Source organism: Hetaerina americana, unplaced genomic scaffold, assembly GCF_022747635.1.
Source record: "Hetaerina americana unplaced genomic scaffold, ioHetAmer1.1.p SCAF_10, whole genome shotgun sequence".
Taxonomy (NCBI): domain Eukaryota; kingdom Metazoa; phylum Arthropoda; class Insecta; order Odonata; family Calopterygidae; genus Hetaerina; species Hetaerina americana.
In genome coordinates this window covers 54,640,277-54,656,020 of record NW_027286070.1, presented here as the reverse complement: position 1 = coordinate 54,656,020, position 15,744 = coordinate 54,640,277, and the positions used below count along the sequence as shown (strand labels likewise).

The 15,744-nt window shown below is 44.3% G+C and overlaps 1 protein-coding gene across 6 annotated transcripts in view; it reads left to right on the top strand.

The window, feature by feature from the left end:
* The window catches only part of LOC139700136 (protein turtle-like), a 744,763-nt gene that overhangs the window by 644,460 nt on the left and 84,559 nt on the right, over positions 1-15,744 (top strand). The window contains exon 1 of one of the 6 annotated variants that reach the window (XM_071598675.1): positions 987-1,589. The exons of 4 other annotated variants lie outside the window; for them this stretch is intronic. The gene's annotated coding sequence lies outside the window, so the exon portion shown is untranslated. Of the gene's footprint in view, positions 1-986; positions 1,590-3,249; positions 3,303-15,744 lie in introns of those variants that run through there. One more of the 6 variants, XM_071598676.1, reaches the window with a different exon arrangement.

Below are 15,744 nucleotides of genomic sequence, written 5' to 3'. Positions count from 1 at the left end.
GGAGGGAGGGAGAGAATTTGAAAATCATAGAGAGAGAGGAGGTGGACGAATGGGTGTATGATGAGGGAAGAGAAGGTAGGAAGGAGAGGACAGAAATGGAATATGGGAGTCTGAGGTAGGATGCGGGGGGTGCTATGAGGACGGGTCATGGGGAGAGGGATACTGGAGGGGAGGGGATCACGTGCTGTTTCCCGTGGCTGTGGCGGTGGCGCGGCGAACTAGCCTCCGGGGATGAGCGGGAGGAGAGAGCGATGGCCCACTCATTCACTCCTCCCTCCGCTCCATCCCTCCAGGACGCCATCCCTCCCTATCCACACACACACACACATCCTCCCCCGCACCCGCGGTCCTTTCGTACAGACTATTCCCTTCCCCTCCGCTACCCTACCTCCTCCCTCTCCCGGAAGAGAGTGGGGAGAGATGAGGGAGGGAGGGCAGGTTGGAGTCGGGTTCTTTCGCGCAGACGTCTCCCGCCTCCCCGGCATCTTCTCTCCCGCCCCCTCCTCCGCATCCCAAACTTTCCTCCCTTCCCTCCACCACCCGCTCTCCATCCCCCTAAATCCCCCACCACGTACCTCCACGGATAAGTTGGGGTACGAGAGAGGGGAGGGAGTGGGAGAAAAAGGGTACTGGTAAGGTGGGAAGAGACGATGTGTGTGTGGGGGAGGTAACGTGCGCTGAGGCTTTCTTCTCCACCCCCTCCCACCCTCAACTTTCCCAAAGAAGGGGGGGAGGAGGAGGGTGGTTCCCGTGTGTGCATGTAAGTCTGTTAGTTGTGAGCGCGCGCGTGTGTGTGTGCGTGCGTGAGGAGGGGAAGCGCGGTGTTAGAGTGAGTAGGGCAGTGGAAGGAGACGAAAAGGAGGAGAAAGAGGAGGTAGGGTAGTGTGGAGGAGGGAACGGGTAGGGGTGCTGGCACATACCGAGTCCCCTCCCGCGACTCAGGAGAGAAAGAGGGGGAAGGGGGCGCGCACCGTGGATAGAGAGCGCGCACACAACACAGACGTCCCGTCGCGCGCGGAGAGAGCGAGAGGCGGCCCCCCCTCAGTGGAAGAGCGGCGTCGGCGGGAAGGGCGGCATCTTCTCCGCGGGAAACGTCGTCGACGGCGTCGGCGATCGCTCTCCACTACCCTCCGGCCTCCTTCGCGCGTCCCAGAGCTCTTCTTCTTGCGAGTACGTCTCTGAACGAGGGGGTAGGAGGTTCGGAGTAAGACGGAAGCGCCGTGCAGTAGTAGGGCTTTGAGGACAGAGGACGGGAGGAGAGAGATCTCCGAGGGTGGTTCTCTCACCAACATTCCACCATCCACGTGAGGGAGAGTGCTGCCCCTGGGTGTGTGTTTTCCTCCCCCGCACGTCCGCTCGACGGTGCAGTGCGTGTCCTCGTCCGCCCCGTCCCGTCGAGAGGGAGTGTCGCCCTCACGGGACCAGAGGGTATTCGGGAGGGTGGTTGTCAGGGACGATTCCCGTGTGGGGGATGCGGGGGCTGGATTGAAATGGCAGAAGTTGGAGGTGACAGCGGATCCACCCGGCAGCGACTCCGGCCGGTGCCGCCTGGAGGAGGCTGAGTGGGAGAGAGAGCCAGCCGGAACACGGTGAGGGAGAGACCAGATAGATAAAGAACATAGGAATGCATAAATATTTATTCACAAATATATCGGCGGGTTGGTTTTCGAAGTAAAAAAAAGTCAGGCACGGCGTCGTCTCCGTGGGTGACTTCGTGCGCTGGGACGAGACGGATTCCCCCGCCTACATCCTCCTCCTCCACGCCGCCCAGAGACGACGTGTTTTGCAAATGCGCGCATATGTGTGTGTGAGTGTGCGTGTGCGCGCGCGCGTGTGTTTGTGAGTAGTGCCCCGTCACCCGAGGACCCGAGAGGGGTGGACGAGACCCCGGAAGAAAGGAGAAAGAGAGAGAGAGAGAGGGAGAGGGGAGAGGGAGTGCCCGGAGTGCATCGGATTCTCCCGGAGGAGTGAAAGTGAGGTTTTGCTGTGTGGGGTGGGAGGTGGGTGAGGAGAGTACGGGATCGGGGGAGGGGAAAGCCGCCGGCTGCGGTCCAGGGGGGAGGTGAGAGACGCAAAGGGGAGATAGAGGTCTCGCGAGGGTTTGAGGGGAAGTTGGGATGGAGAGAGGTTTCGGCGTGTGAACTGCGGGAGAGGGAGTGAGGGGGGAATGAAGGAGAAGTAGAAGGGGCCCTCAGGGGTGTCGGAGGGGCAAGAGAGAGGGCAGAGCGGTGGGAGTGGAGGGGAGTTAATTATCGATTCAGAGGGCGAGGGTGGGGGCGGTGGGAGAAGGGAGGAGAGAGAGGAAGATAGGTGTCTCTCTCTCACGGAGGGGGACGTGGATGTGGGAGGGTGGGTTTTGGTCGTTTGGTCGGTGGGAGGGTTTTTGGGGGTTTTGCGGGGCGGGAGCCGCCCTTGGGCGAGGAAGGGGGTAGGTCACACACACTCCCCACCCACTCACCTCTCTCGCCTCCGAAAATCCCGAGCGGCACCGTTTTCGGCCCGGGGACTCACGCTTAACGCCGTCCGACACGCTCGACGCTCACGGGGTGGGGGAGCAAGGGCTGGCGGAGGAGTCGGGAGCACGGGAATCCGCACGCGACCGCTGTGTTCGCAGCGTGGAGGAGAGAAGTTCAATAAAAATATTAATAAGATGTGAAAAGGGGCATAATTACCCGCCCTCGAGAGTGGTGATATATTTAAAAAAAAAGGCAAGTGGCGAGGAGAGGTCCCGAGTTACATCGGGGCGAGGCGTGGCTGAGGCCGGGTGTGTGGTCCATCCTTCACTCCCTTCCCCTCCGTCCCGTCCAGCTTCCCCCTGGAGAGAGAGAGAGGTAGGGAGGGGGTCATCGAACCAAAGCCCCGTCGCGGAGGGAACCCCTCCCTTTACGCCCCCCCGGACCCCTTGCCCCCCAACCCCAACCCCCTACTCCACCTCCCATCCTGAGGAGGGGGTGAAGTCGGGTGGGAACTGGGGGAGGAGGGAGGATAGGGGTTTAGATCTGCGAGTGTGAAATGTGGCAACGCCGTGAGCCACGCCCACGAGGAGAAGGGCTGAGGGGAGTCGGTGCAGGAGGGGTGCCGAGGGGGGAAGAGGCGGCGGCGGCGGTGGGGGCGGCGTCGGAGGGGGGTGTGGGAGCGGTCGCCGCGACGCCGACGACGCCGACGTCAGAGCGAGGCTGGATGCGACGGAGGAGGCGGAGGGCATTGGAGGTGGAGGGAGGAGGTGGAGGTGGCGGGGGAGGTGGCGGTGGTGGAAGAGATCGGCGGCTGCTGCCGTGGCGGTCTCCGGCCGAAGAGAGGAGGTCAGTCCTTGGGAGAGGCTGGCGAGGGGTAGGAGGATCCTTCCGGATACCGGGGAGCTCGCGTGTGCATGTGTGCGTGGAGGGAACCGGGGGGGGGGGGTCAGAGGGGGGCAGAGCGGTAGATGGAAAATACCCTTCCCCCTACCCCCGCTCGACCCCCTGCCCAATTTCACCCCCCCTCCTCCCCCGATCCTGCCTCTTTGAGGAAAAAAACAAAGTGGGAAGCGGTGTGGAGGACCCCTTCGGAACTCCCTTCACGATCCCGGACGTACCCCGGGCCACCGGGTGGGAGGAGGGTGAGAGGCAGGAGGGGGGCCGCAATGCGGCTGCATCGGGAGCCGTCACGCGTGACCGAATAAATTTCTATGAAGCGGGGAGTTTTCGGCATAGTAAGGGCACGGGGGAGTGAATATTTCGCCCGTTCGACCCACCTAAAGCTCATTCCCTCCACCCCGCCCAGTCCCCCGACCCGTTCCTCTTCCCTACATCTCCTCTTCCCCCACCCCGCCTCGCCACTCCCTCCTACTCCCGCCCAACACGCCCCCACAGTCATCTCTTGCTCCAAGAGAGGGCCGCGGCCTGGGATTCCGGCTCCTTAAAGGCAAGCCTTTTTTAAACTATCCTTTCCTTCCTCTCCGCCAGCTTTTAAGCCTTACCTCGGGCACCCGGATTCAGGTCTTCAAAAATCTGCAAGTAAGGGTGGAACAAAGAGAAGGGCGGGAAACCAACCTCCCCCCGTATCGGATACCTTTCGGGTTTAACAAATGGGTTTGGTGAACAGCCCGTCATGCTGCCCGTTAACCCACAAGTCATCATGTCACTTATAGCAGCATATATCCACGTTTCCAATTTTCAAAAATCAGCGCATGAATATTACCTTGGGTAATATTTATCGTCGACACTAAATGCATTCCTTGCCTGCCTGGGCAATGGTCCATAGTCCATTCTTCAATTTATTTGGAAAGCTGCTATATATGTATATATATATATATATATATATATATATATATATATATATATATATATATATATATATATATATATATGTGTGTGTGTGTGTGTGTGTGTGTGTGTGGATGTGTGTGTGTGTGTGTGTGTGTGTGTGTGTAGATGTGCCTAAATGTTTCCTCAAAAATATACTCCCATCCCTACCCCTTCAATCCTAAAAGCGTAGGAGACTTTCTGCCCCGAGTATCGCCGCGATCCTGGCCAGCCCTTAATTAAAGGATTTCCCCTTACCCGTTGCCTCCAATGGGCCGTACTTGCGGTTTGTAACGGTGTGAGGGACGCACAGAAAGGTCTCCCAATTGAGTGGTGTGCCGGAAACCGCCCCTAATAAACTCGTAGGAGAACCGATTCTACTGTGCCTCTATTCCTCTGCAACCGTTGACAAAATGTATGAATTTACTAGAGATTTTCTTCGCTATATGATCAATTTAGTGACCAAAAAGTTAACTCTTATAATCTCAAATATACTTACAGATTATAAAGGTTCAACTTCTAAAAGTTAAATTAGATCGGGTATATGTTTTATGCCAAGGCTAAGGTAAATCCAAGAGCTAAAAGCAAATTGGTAGCATAGAAATAATAATAAAAATACTCAATCCTAAAGCCGTTCATAGATATATGTAACGTGTTTCCATTTATATGTTACCATAATACCGAGGAGTGCCTAGTAAATCCAAGATACATATCATGTGCTCGTGGTTTAAGGAAATTAATTATTACACAATAAATCAATTTGCGGTTGTGATGATCGAATATTATTTTAGCTCAATCCTTTCGACTACGAGAATCACGTTTCGGCAGACCCGTTAAGTTTTACTGTGATATTTCTGTTGCATCCGCAGACTCATATATGAAATGTCTCTGTAATAATTCTCTGGAGTCTTAAGGACTAAGTGCAGCATTACTTTACGATAAATTCATGGAGAACAAAGGCGGTTTGCGAAAGTTTCAATAAATTGCTGATGGTGGGGATCTTTATTCTTTATGCAAAACACTTTTTAAGTAGGCTCTTCTTTGCATGAGCATAATTAATGTCCTGGCATACTGATGTGTTCATAACCGCTTTATGGTAGAAATCTTTGGATAGCCTCGGCTAGGTATTCCATTGTATTACACAACCGGGTCAGTTCCATCCTCTTTTACGATTACGGAGAGATAGAAATCACATGGACTCAAGCCAGGGCCATGGAATAGCTGGTTTTTTCACCTCTCTTTTATTGTTTGTATATAATGAACTAAAAAACTTTGGTTCTCTGGGAAAGTTTGTCGGTAGGTTTGACGTTAGGCAGCAAGCAATTCAGCCACTTTCTTAGGTTATAAGAGATTAGCCGAAGAAACTCATTCCAGGTTACGCGATACCCACAATACCCTTATTCGGGATAAGAATGGGGCCCCTGACAAACCTTTCCGACGTTATGGTAACCAAGTTCTCTATCACCAACTCACCAACTAGCGTCTCCAGCAGTCCCGCATAGGATTGTCCTGAACACTACGGCAATATCCTTGAGGCGAAGACCATGTTTCAACGTTGTGCTCCAAGTGCTTTAATTCTGAAATGAAATGAAGGGTAAGACATTTTCTGCACCAAGGAGCGAGATGAGCACCGCTCTGCGCGGAGGCGAGGTGACAAGCAGTAATATGGTCGATTATTTCTCTCTAAAAGTAAGCATCGTAGTACACCTCTCTCATTTCAGTCTTTCCAGAAAATTGGAATTATTCAGAGAGATGTAAGACCAGAATAGAAAGTAGCTCTCTCCCTTTTTGATGAGCGTTTTCTTACCTGAATCACAAAGATTTAAGTTTTCGAGTTTGGAAACACTTTAAGCAAAAGTGTTGATTTTTCTCTCCCAGGTGACCATGTCTCATTAATTACATTGCGTTTGTATTGGTATGCATCTTTGTCAGTAGTAGAGGATCAGTTAGGAAGGGACATAATTTGTTAAGAGTACGTGAAGGCACTTCACGGTGACTTTCTTTTTCCCCTAATACATTAAACTTTCATTATCAGTTTTTTTTGCTTAGTGAAAAATACGTCTTGGGGTTAGTTCCTTGTTTTATTCGGTCGTATGAAATTGATATTAGAGCTCTTTTTGCAAGTGCATGCCTCAATAAATGAATTTTGGAAAATTCCGAATGTATAGGATAAAAGTAGGCTGGACAAGACTTAAAAATATCGATATTTCGAAGTTCTCGTGGGAGGAATTAATACTAGGTACATGTATCGCAGACCAAAAACACTGTAAGATCTCATGGAAAAAATTTATTTTCTTAGTTATTTTTAGAAGCATCTTAGTACTAAGCTCAGTGGGCATTCGATGATAAATAATAAACTCAAAGAATAAAAGTATTTTGTGTAAAATTGTAAAATGATAATCAATGTCTAGACAAGTAAGCAGTTTAACCCGGGGATATTTAAATATTGATCTTTGTTTTGTTTAGAGGCATCAATTTTTAGTTTAATTTAAAAAATTTGAATTTTCATGATTGAGGTTTCCAGTGTTTTTTATCAATTTTGTTCATTAAATTTTCCTCGTGAGTCGCTGTTGCATACTCACAAATAGTTCTGTCATTGAAGGACATCTACTATTTCATTTTAATTTTGTTTAAATTGCTTATAAATAATCAGGCTAAACGTACGGTAATATTCACCTGATGTTGTAATGATAGAGCAGATTATAATCAAAACCGTACTCAATCCCTTGTTATGTCACCTCTTGATATTGATAGGAAGCGATTACGGACGAGAGAAATAGGACAGTGTTTCCACCACTAACTGTAATTCGCACATGAAGTTTGTTAGCTAGTATGGCTCCGTGTAAACGTTTCCAAGCGTTACCCAATTCCCACTTCCTATTTCGTTTCATCAAGAACTGTCCTGATTTAACGCTTTGGGCAATGTCAGACGAGACCTACCGTTTCCATGATGAAACACGACGTGATGGAATTCAAGAATGAGTGATGCGAAAAGTAACGGTTTCGTCGTTTTGCGCCCCGTAGAAGTTTGTTAGACAGTCACGTTGAAATTAGAAGCAGCTTGAAATTCCCTTAATTTGTAAAAGGGTTTCGAAAAGTTGTGTAGTGATTAGATTTCGTTTTCAGTAATTTTTTAACTCTTCCCTCGGTGTGAAATGAAATATACTGTATAAAATTTGCCTCGTCAATGTACATTAATGAACTATATGCAGTAGTTTGAAAATTAATTCGGATACTAAACAGTATTTTGGGCTCAAAATGGTGATTTTTCAAGAAATAGGGGAAAATCAAAAATTTGTGCACAATTTGGGGTAATGGAAAGCTCTAACTTTGCTTCCTTTCTTATTCCTTATCCCAATAATGATTACTTTAATAATCCAATTTGCAATTTGTCTCAAAATCCATAACCCCCTGGACCTTTTGTGTATTTTTCTTTTCGTCCAATTGATTGGCGCTTTATTCTTTTTAAGGCTATAGATCTTGAACAAACTTTAATTCGCATCTTTCAAATTTCATCTTTTTGGGATATTATAATTTAATCTTAGTAGGGACACAAATTATCATGCGAGCAAACGTCTGCATTCAAACCCAAACATTCATTAAGATTTTTACTCTTTTTTATTATATACATTATTCATTGTATATCATTTAGTATATACATTTTTACTCTTTTTTAGTATAAACATTCATTAAGATTTTTACTTACTTTTAGTATATTTAGCATGAAGTATATTTAGGTAGGAAAAAACCATGAAATTGATAAATAATGGTGGTCTTTATCATGAATTCAATTTCTTTTGGTGTACTTGTTTAGAAGATGGATTCATCGCATTTCTTAGATACTGGTCTACGCAATATTATAGCCAATTGAACTCTTTCACGTTTTATGAAAGCCAATCAGATATTCGATTAAAATAAGTACTCACGAATTTTGACGATGAGTTGTGATAATTCCATTATGTAAATGAATTGCCCTCATTCACACGGTCCACTATACATTAGGTTTGATTCACGCGCTGTTACTCGCCATTGATTATGGTTTACCGTGTTGATCCCTTCCTTTCTCTGCACTAATCACGTCCATTCCTTCTCCCCATGCCCTAAGCACTCTTAATGCGTTTTAATAACCCACAATCTCAAACAATCACGCGTTACGTCAAAATAGCTCTTGTTTAATTGATGGAGTTAATATTAATGCAGCATATTAATATGAACTTTTTTCCTCTTTTCGTTTTAATACGTATCTAATCAGCAATGATTGGACACAATGTGTGCAATGCGCTCCCTTGGCTTACAATTTCAATAAAATTTTCTTTGTTTTCAGCGCTCATGCATTTTGATTTTCGAAGGATATTTTTTTGCACAGAATGGGTAGCAGAAAATCCTTCCTTAAAGCTTAGTAGTAATTCAACGAATTGACGGAATTTATAGCTCCCATCAAATGTAACGTTTGTGTAATACGATATTTTAATCGGTCATCACATATCAATCAGTTTATTTAATGAACAACAAAAAAAATCTCTAATTTTTTCCCTTTTGGAATCGTATTTGGAAACATTTCCTTTGCCTTCCGTAAAATTTCCAAATGGGCTTCACTGATTTGACCCTGATTTCTTTCGATTGCATCCCAAACACTTGTCGTTTCTTATTACATTTTGAGGCTGTCGCACTTCCAATATTTCACCCTAATATATAACTTCCGTGTTCCACACCTGCCAATTTTGACTTTTCAGGGTTTAACTCCACAGACGAGTGGCTCTGTTTCTGGGGCATTGCGACTGAAGTAGTTTTGTATGGCCTCACATAATTCGACTCTCGCCAATGCAGGTCACCACTAGGAGAGCGTTCGAACGAATCTAATAAGTTCTGCATATTGCGAAAGAATTTTTCAAATATCACCTCACCCGAGTTATTAGTATTTGTCTCATATATAAAGGCAATAGAAAGCTGTTAAAGATAAAAAATGTATTTTGATTTCTCCTAGTGTTAATATACAAATGCCTTTAATATTTGACGAGACATTTTTTAACTTAAAGTAATAATATGACTTCCCATAGAGTGACAGTTCGGTATGAAGTGCATCCTGCTACCTTAGCTATTTGAAATTGGTGTTTTTCTCTGGTCAATTTTTTCTTTATTACCCATCTTGCACTTCATATCACCTTATGCAAAATATGAAAAATAGAACGCATGAATGGGATATTTTTAAATGAATGCTTCCTTATAAACTTACCTGCTAGAAAATGTTGCAATAGATTTTATAATATGACATTATGATTACTTTCCATTTACTCATATCTCCTTGTGTAAATCAGTTTTGGTCACAACAATTCAACACACTCGGATAATAATGCTTAATATTAAGAGCAAAATATGAATTCAAGAGTTCATTTCCTTTAAAAACGTTTTAGTGAGAGAAAAGTGTATTTTTAAACCAGCAAGAAAGTCAAGAAATATTATATTTCGTACTCTAGTTGGTGGTATTGTTAAGTCCTCCAAAAAGATAGGCATTTCGCTTTAATTCATATAAATAATTAAAACTATCGTAAGTTTGGAAAAAAATGAGAAAGAATCCCAGCCAATAGAGTCAAACTCGTTTTTATAAAGAAAGTACTTTCATTTTGTAAATAATCACAATCACCCAAGTAACCAAGAATTAATAAACGCAAGGAGAGATTTATAGTCAGCCGAATGGTTTTATATTTCCAAGAATGAACCAAGATAACTCAGTCTTTTTTAAAAGGCACGGTGTGAAATAAATCACTGAATTAACGTCTAGAGTTCTGAATTTATTGATTACGCCAGTGAAAAGAGTTCTGCCTTCACTTAAGCAAGACACTGGTTCATCAAAACGACACACACTATGCGTTTGGAGTGGACGTGCCGATAACATGTTCCTCATTATAAGTTTTCCCGGGGCATGCGGACCCATTCCCAAGATCATACGCCCCCCTCCAATTGATCCGCTCTCTTTGTGATTTCCCCGCGGTGAGGCCATGAATGAATTTTTCGTCGTCTCCCGTTTTCATTATTTTCCAAAATAAAGCCTCGCTTTTTAATTAGCCACGCACCTTCCCCAGTCCAATTCTTCCCGAACATTATCACCTCAGTTATCTCTCCTTTCCCCAGCTCTCCTTTTCTCATTCTATCTCTCCTCTTTCCCTTTCTTATCTAGCCGCGTTATCATCTTTCCACACCTTGTTCGATTACTTCTCAAAGGTCATTCATCAAATTCAATTTTGGTGATTGAGTGGCCATGAAATTCGAAGGATTGCTCATGGTATTGGAGGAAATTGAGTTTCCTCCATCCTTTACCGAGTTTTATGCTAATGGATGGCATTAGAATGGAGGTTTGTGTGGTCAATAGTGAGAGAAGAGTCCTATTCTCCGCTTCCCAATGGAAAGGCTGGATGGCATGGAGTCCTTCGGCTCAGCTGGATTTCTATTTTACTCGCGTATTGATTTCGGAAATAGTCACCTTCAACATCTCAATTCGGTCTGCTTCCCTTACTCTCTTATCGGCCATTCGTGATCCTTTCTGCTTATATAGCCTACTTCCTCGGTGGTGCATGTTCGTCGACCTTCTGCATTATTAGGGAAAGGTATCTGCGGAAAGCATTAAACTCCGTAGGGTGTGACTTTCGAAGAAGTCCTTCGGATCGACCGGCAGATATTACTCTCCTGAGGGCTTAAATTTTAATCGTAACTTATGGCACTATCGTTGGCCGGAAAAACCTATTCCATCGTGAAAATCCTCCCCACTATCATTTTTTTCTCGCGTCATCACGCAATAGCTGAATTTTATTTAAGGTGAAGAAAAGGTTGGAGATTTTTACATATTCCCCAAACAAAGAAACCGATCATCATTGCCTTTCAATCTTTGGCATTATCAAAAATTCAAATATACTGCCAATTGGTTGGTTGGGGTTTTATCTGAAGAATTTACCGTTGCGATAAGAAAAATTGAGTAATGATTTAATTTATATAAGTAGTAACAAGTATAATGTGTCAGACGCTCGCGACAGGAGGCCACTTGTTCTCGCATGTGGATAACCTTGAAGTTGAACGTCACGCTCTTACACTCTTTCACGTAATAGTGACAAGAGTTGCTTAAAGCCACATTTTGCAGATATGTATAGATTATCCAAAGCCCTATTAATGCGATGGGGATCCGATTATCATAGAAAAAGCCTCCCATTCCTTCCAGATTTGAACCCTGACTGTTAGCCTGTAGTCCATTTTATCTTGACCTCATCATTCTAGTCATCGCATGAGTAAGTACTTTGGGTAAATTCGAAAATAACGTGTTCTCTTTATCTAGTGTGAACTACCAAAGCTTCTTAGGATAACAACCAAAATTCTCTAGCTAGGATTCAATAATTATGACGAATCTCTTTTCATATGTCATATATTAAGTGACTTAAAATCAGACACACAGCGGGTGGCGAAGCTCTCCGTTTGTGAGTACGCTTAGTTCTTCCAGCTCAACGCGGGAATCCAATCCCTCTGTCTCCCGTCCCGTCGTCTCTTCCTCGGTCTCCCGTCGGCTTCCCATCTATCCATCCTCTTTTTTACTCCCTTCGACCCACCCCCCACTCCGAAAAAGGGTTCACCGGAAGAGCATTCGATCGATCTCCCACACCAAACCCACCCACCCACCCCGTCCTCTCCGCCTTTCTCGCCCATTCCGCACCAGCGCCCCCACACCTCTCGCCAGTTCTTCCTTTCTCCATTCCTACGTCCGTCTCCCTCTCCCTCACGCCCACCACTTGTCGATGACGGTCTTGGGAGGGACAGGATGAGACGAGAAAGAATGAGGAGGAATGAGAATAAGAAGACGGAGGAGGTGCAAAAAACCTCATAGGGCTGCAGAAAGATTCGAAAAAAAGGACGGATTCGAAGGAGGATTAAAATTGCCCGTGGACTAATAGACAGCTGTCTGTCGCGGCTCATCGTCGAGGTCGCTCCAAGTTGGCCGACTTTCGATTCCCCTCGACTCGAGATGTTCGACTACCTAAGTGGTTCTCAACATTCCCCATCTCCAAGCTCGTCCCATCAGAAATTCTCCGAAACTCGAAGGGAATAAACTCCTTCCACGAGCCCCGAAACTTTTTCACTCGTTTTTCCACCGGCTGCGGGGTAGTATTACATCTTTCATAGAAGGGGGAGCAGTGCATTGATTGACAGGGAATGAAACCTATCGGTAGCTATTTTTCTCCTATCTTTCGAACTTTATTCATCGCTGATCACTGTCGCTGAAGAAAGTTGCGTGCATTTGTACTAGTTTCAAATGAGTGTGATTATTTGAGGGAATTTAAAAGTTAATTTCGGAATATCTCTTAAACTGATATAGAAATAAATGTCAAAAGCATGATGGATATTGTGAATTTGGAGTGGTAAATTTTGATTGTTCGGAATCACAAGGATAAGATCCTTAGAATCGCTTCCTGAACAGTGTGTTTATGGAATTATTAATCCGAGTTTGAAGAATTAAAACGGGCTTGTTCGATGAAAAATCTATGGTTTTATCTCTCTTCATTCTAAAGTTATTTACAACCTGAAGGTTGGAACTGTATTTGGAAGGTAGTAGCTATTGGTAGGCTTGAACTTCAAACTTGCTATTAACTAGAACACCAGTAAGTACAGAGGCCTATGGCCTTGCTTGAAGATCATAATATATCTTATTGGGATACCTTTGAATTTTTCTGGTTACAGAAATTTTTACATGTAGGACCCCATGCTATGACAGTATACCGACATAGTGATTTTGAAGTACTAACTATACCTGAGGGTATCCATGACTCAAGAAGATCGAGCCTTGACGTCATGTGTATAATGCCTCTTTAAACTTAAGGTTAACTATCACCTCGGGTTAACTCAGTCAAAACTCAGTTTTATACACGATAGTTAAGTTTATAACCGACCGATAAACAGCTTAATAACTGACCGACGCTTTGACTACGGCAACAGTGTTTTCATTCACGGATGGGCTATCTTATTTGCTTATAAAATCGGAATTTTCAGTTATCTCAACGTTAAGTTAATGTTCGCATCAAATTTTGCCTGCCACAATTAGTGGTCAGGATGTACATTAACTCATCTCAATTTTGAATTTTGGTATGATGCCTGCCATAGCAAAATGTTCCCATGTAATATAGTGTACGGGATTGTGATCAAACCTCCAATCTCTGAATACCATATTTTCATTAGGAAGGACTGTCTCAGGACCAATTGGATCGCCATCTTTTTCAACTTCCTAAGCAATTCCATTGGGGGATATCTCCATTATCCGAGAACCCAGGAAATTTTAATTTTTTTGCAACAGGTTATAACTGTATAAGCACTCCGGATGAGCAAGCGTGATATCCACCATGAAAGCCTTTAGAGCAGCCTGAGTATCCGTTCTTATATGAATTTTTCCACTGATATGAGCTGAGTTTTCATTAGTTTGAGCGCTGTTTAAAACTGTATTTGCCTGGAATACTGCGGAAATATTTCCTTAATGAGAAGTAGAGCCAACTGGGCGAGAGAGTTCCATCCATGCATTACAGCCCACGCCACCAACTAGAGGAACACATTTTTGAAATAGTCTTTCAATGGTATGTTAATTTCACTTGGAATTCCATTTGTTCGTACCCATCATCTGTCCAAAATTGAAATGCAACCATTCAAAATTACGTTTCAAAACATTTTAAAATCCATTACACTATCGAATGCGGATACGTTCAATCGCTCACTGAGAGCAATCAGGAAACGTTTATTGTTCAATCAGATACCACCGCAAGGACGTTTTAGCCTATTTTAAAAAATTGCGTTTCGAGAAATATATCATTGTATCTTTTCACTATTTTCTCGCTCTTAGTGCGCAATTCTTGAGGTGCCTTTGAGGTTATTTCCATACATTGGACTCGAAGCATGTCAGCTAAAAGTAATTGAGATTCTTTTTCCAGTAATCAGCCGTTTAAAAGTTTTTTCTACGTTAAAAAAATCCTCCAACGAAAAATGATACGTACCGAAATTACCAACAAAAGTACTTTTTTTTTATTCTTTCTTATAATAATCTTGTCGAGAGCTCTTATCCAAAGCAGCCTTTTAGGAGGAATGGGACGCCGCCGAACCGACCTCACGGGCCGTTGAACGCTATCCCCCGTTTCATTTCGTCCTTGTTCTTTCTCTCGCCTCCCATCCTCCCAGCACCCTCTGCCGACCCCTCCGCCCACACCATCCCCTCCCCGGACGGCACACGGCACCCACTTCCCTCTCCACCCAACCCTGCCCCACCCTCTCCCTTCGCCCTACCTCACTCCCCCACTTTCAAAGTGTTACTCACTCGCCTCCCCATCTCTCTTTCCTCCCCTTGCCGTCCCATCCCCTCTCCGCGAGAAAAAGAAGTTTTCGAGGGAGTCTAAGGGCCTCGCTCTTTTGAGTCTCCGAGTGAGAGAGAGAGGGTGAGAATCCCTTATGTGTATATCTGTTGCTAAGAGTGTGTTTCCAAGCAGCAGATGTCTTAATAGTTTCAGTTCTCCTTTCCGCTCCGACACGCTCCTTTTGAATTCGAATTTTAATGAAAGCACCCTTGGAGGTATGCTGGCCGGACGAACTCTGTGGGTGACTTCGCTTCCTTTTTATTTGTCTTCCCCCCGGATTAAATTCGTGCGCACCGTGCTTCTGCCTCGCAGACTTCGGCGAATGGTGAATGATTTCGTCTGTTGCTCCGGGAGCCTCCCTTTCGGTAGGAACTTTAATATGACCTCTCAATGTTTATGGAACAAAAGCGGCTCCAAACAATAAGTCGGATAGTGCTTTTTCATTCGGTTAAAACGTGAACGAAAAGGTATTGGCCATTCTGATAAGGATAAATTAATAGACCGAAAAAACGTCATATTTTTCTTTGGGTATGACTCGAAAATTTTCAATCTTTCTGAGAAAGTATGAAGCATATTTGAAATTGAAAGTTATTGTTATACCAAACACTCTCATTTAAAGTTACTCGTTTTTCCTGATCTTATTACAGTGTGTGCTTTCATCTTTTTAGCTTTCAACTGTGTAGAGAAGAGTGGATTGGATATTGTAAAAACATTCTAGAACAAGTTAGGTAAAAGTTAATGGAATCTATCATACAAAGAACTAATTCTAAATTATTGTCTTAAAAATCTGAAACGAACTGAATTTTAGAATCTCAATTGATAATAATAATATCGTGCAATTTATAATTCGCCGACCCTAATTTCTTTCAATATAATGTAATTTTTCGTTTAACTTATTTCTTCTACTCCAGCTTATTTTCACTTAAAGCTACAGTTTTACATAATTTTAATATACAACGCATTTTAAAAATATTTTTTTTAAAGTTCTCCTTAAATATATGTCACTCCTTAGATTTTTTCAATCTCCTGTTTTGAAAATCTCTTCCGCGCTTTGTCAGTTACATCCTTATCATGTAATCGATTCAACCCGAATA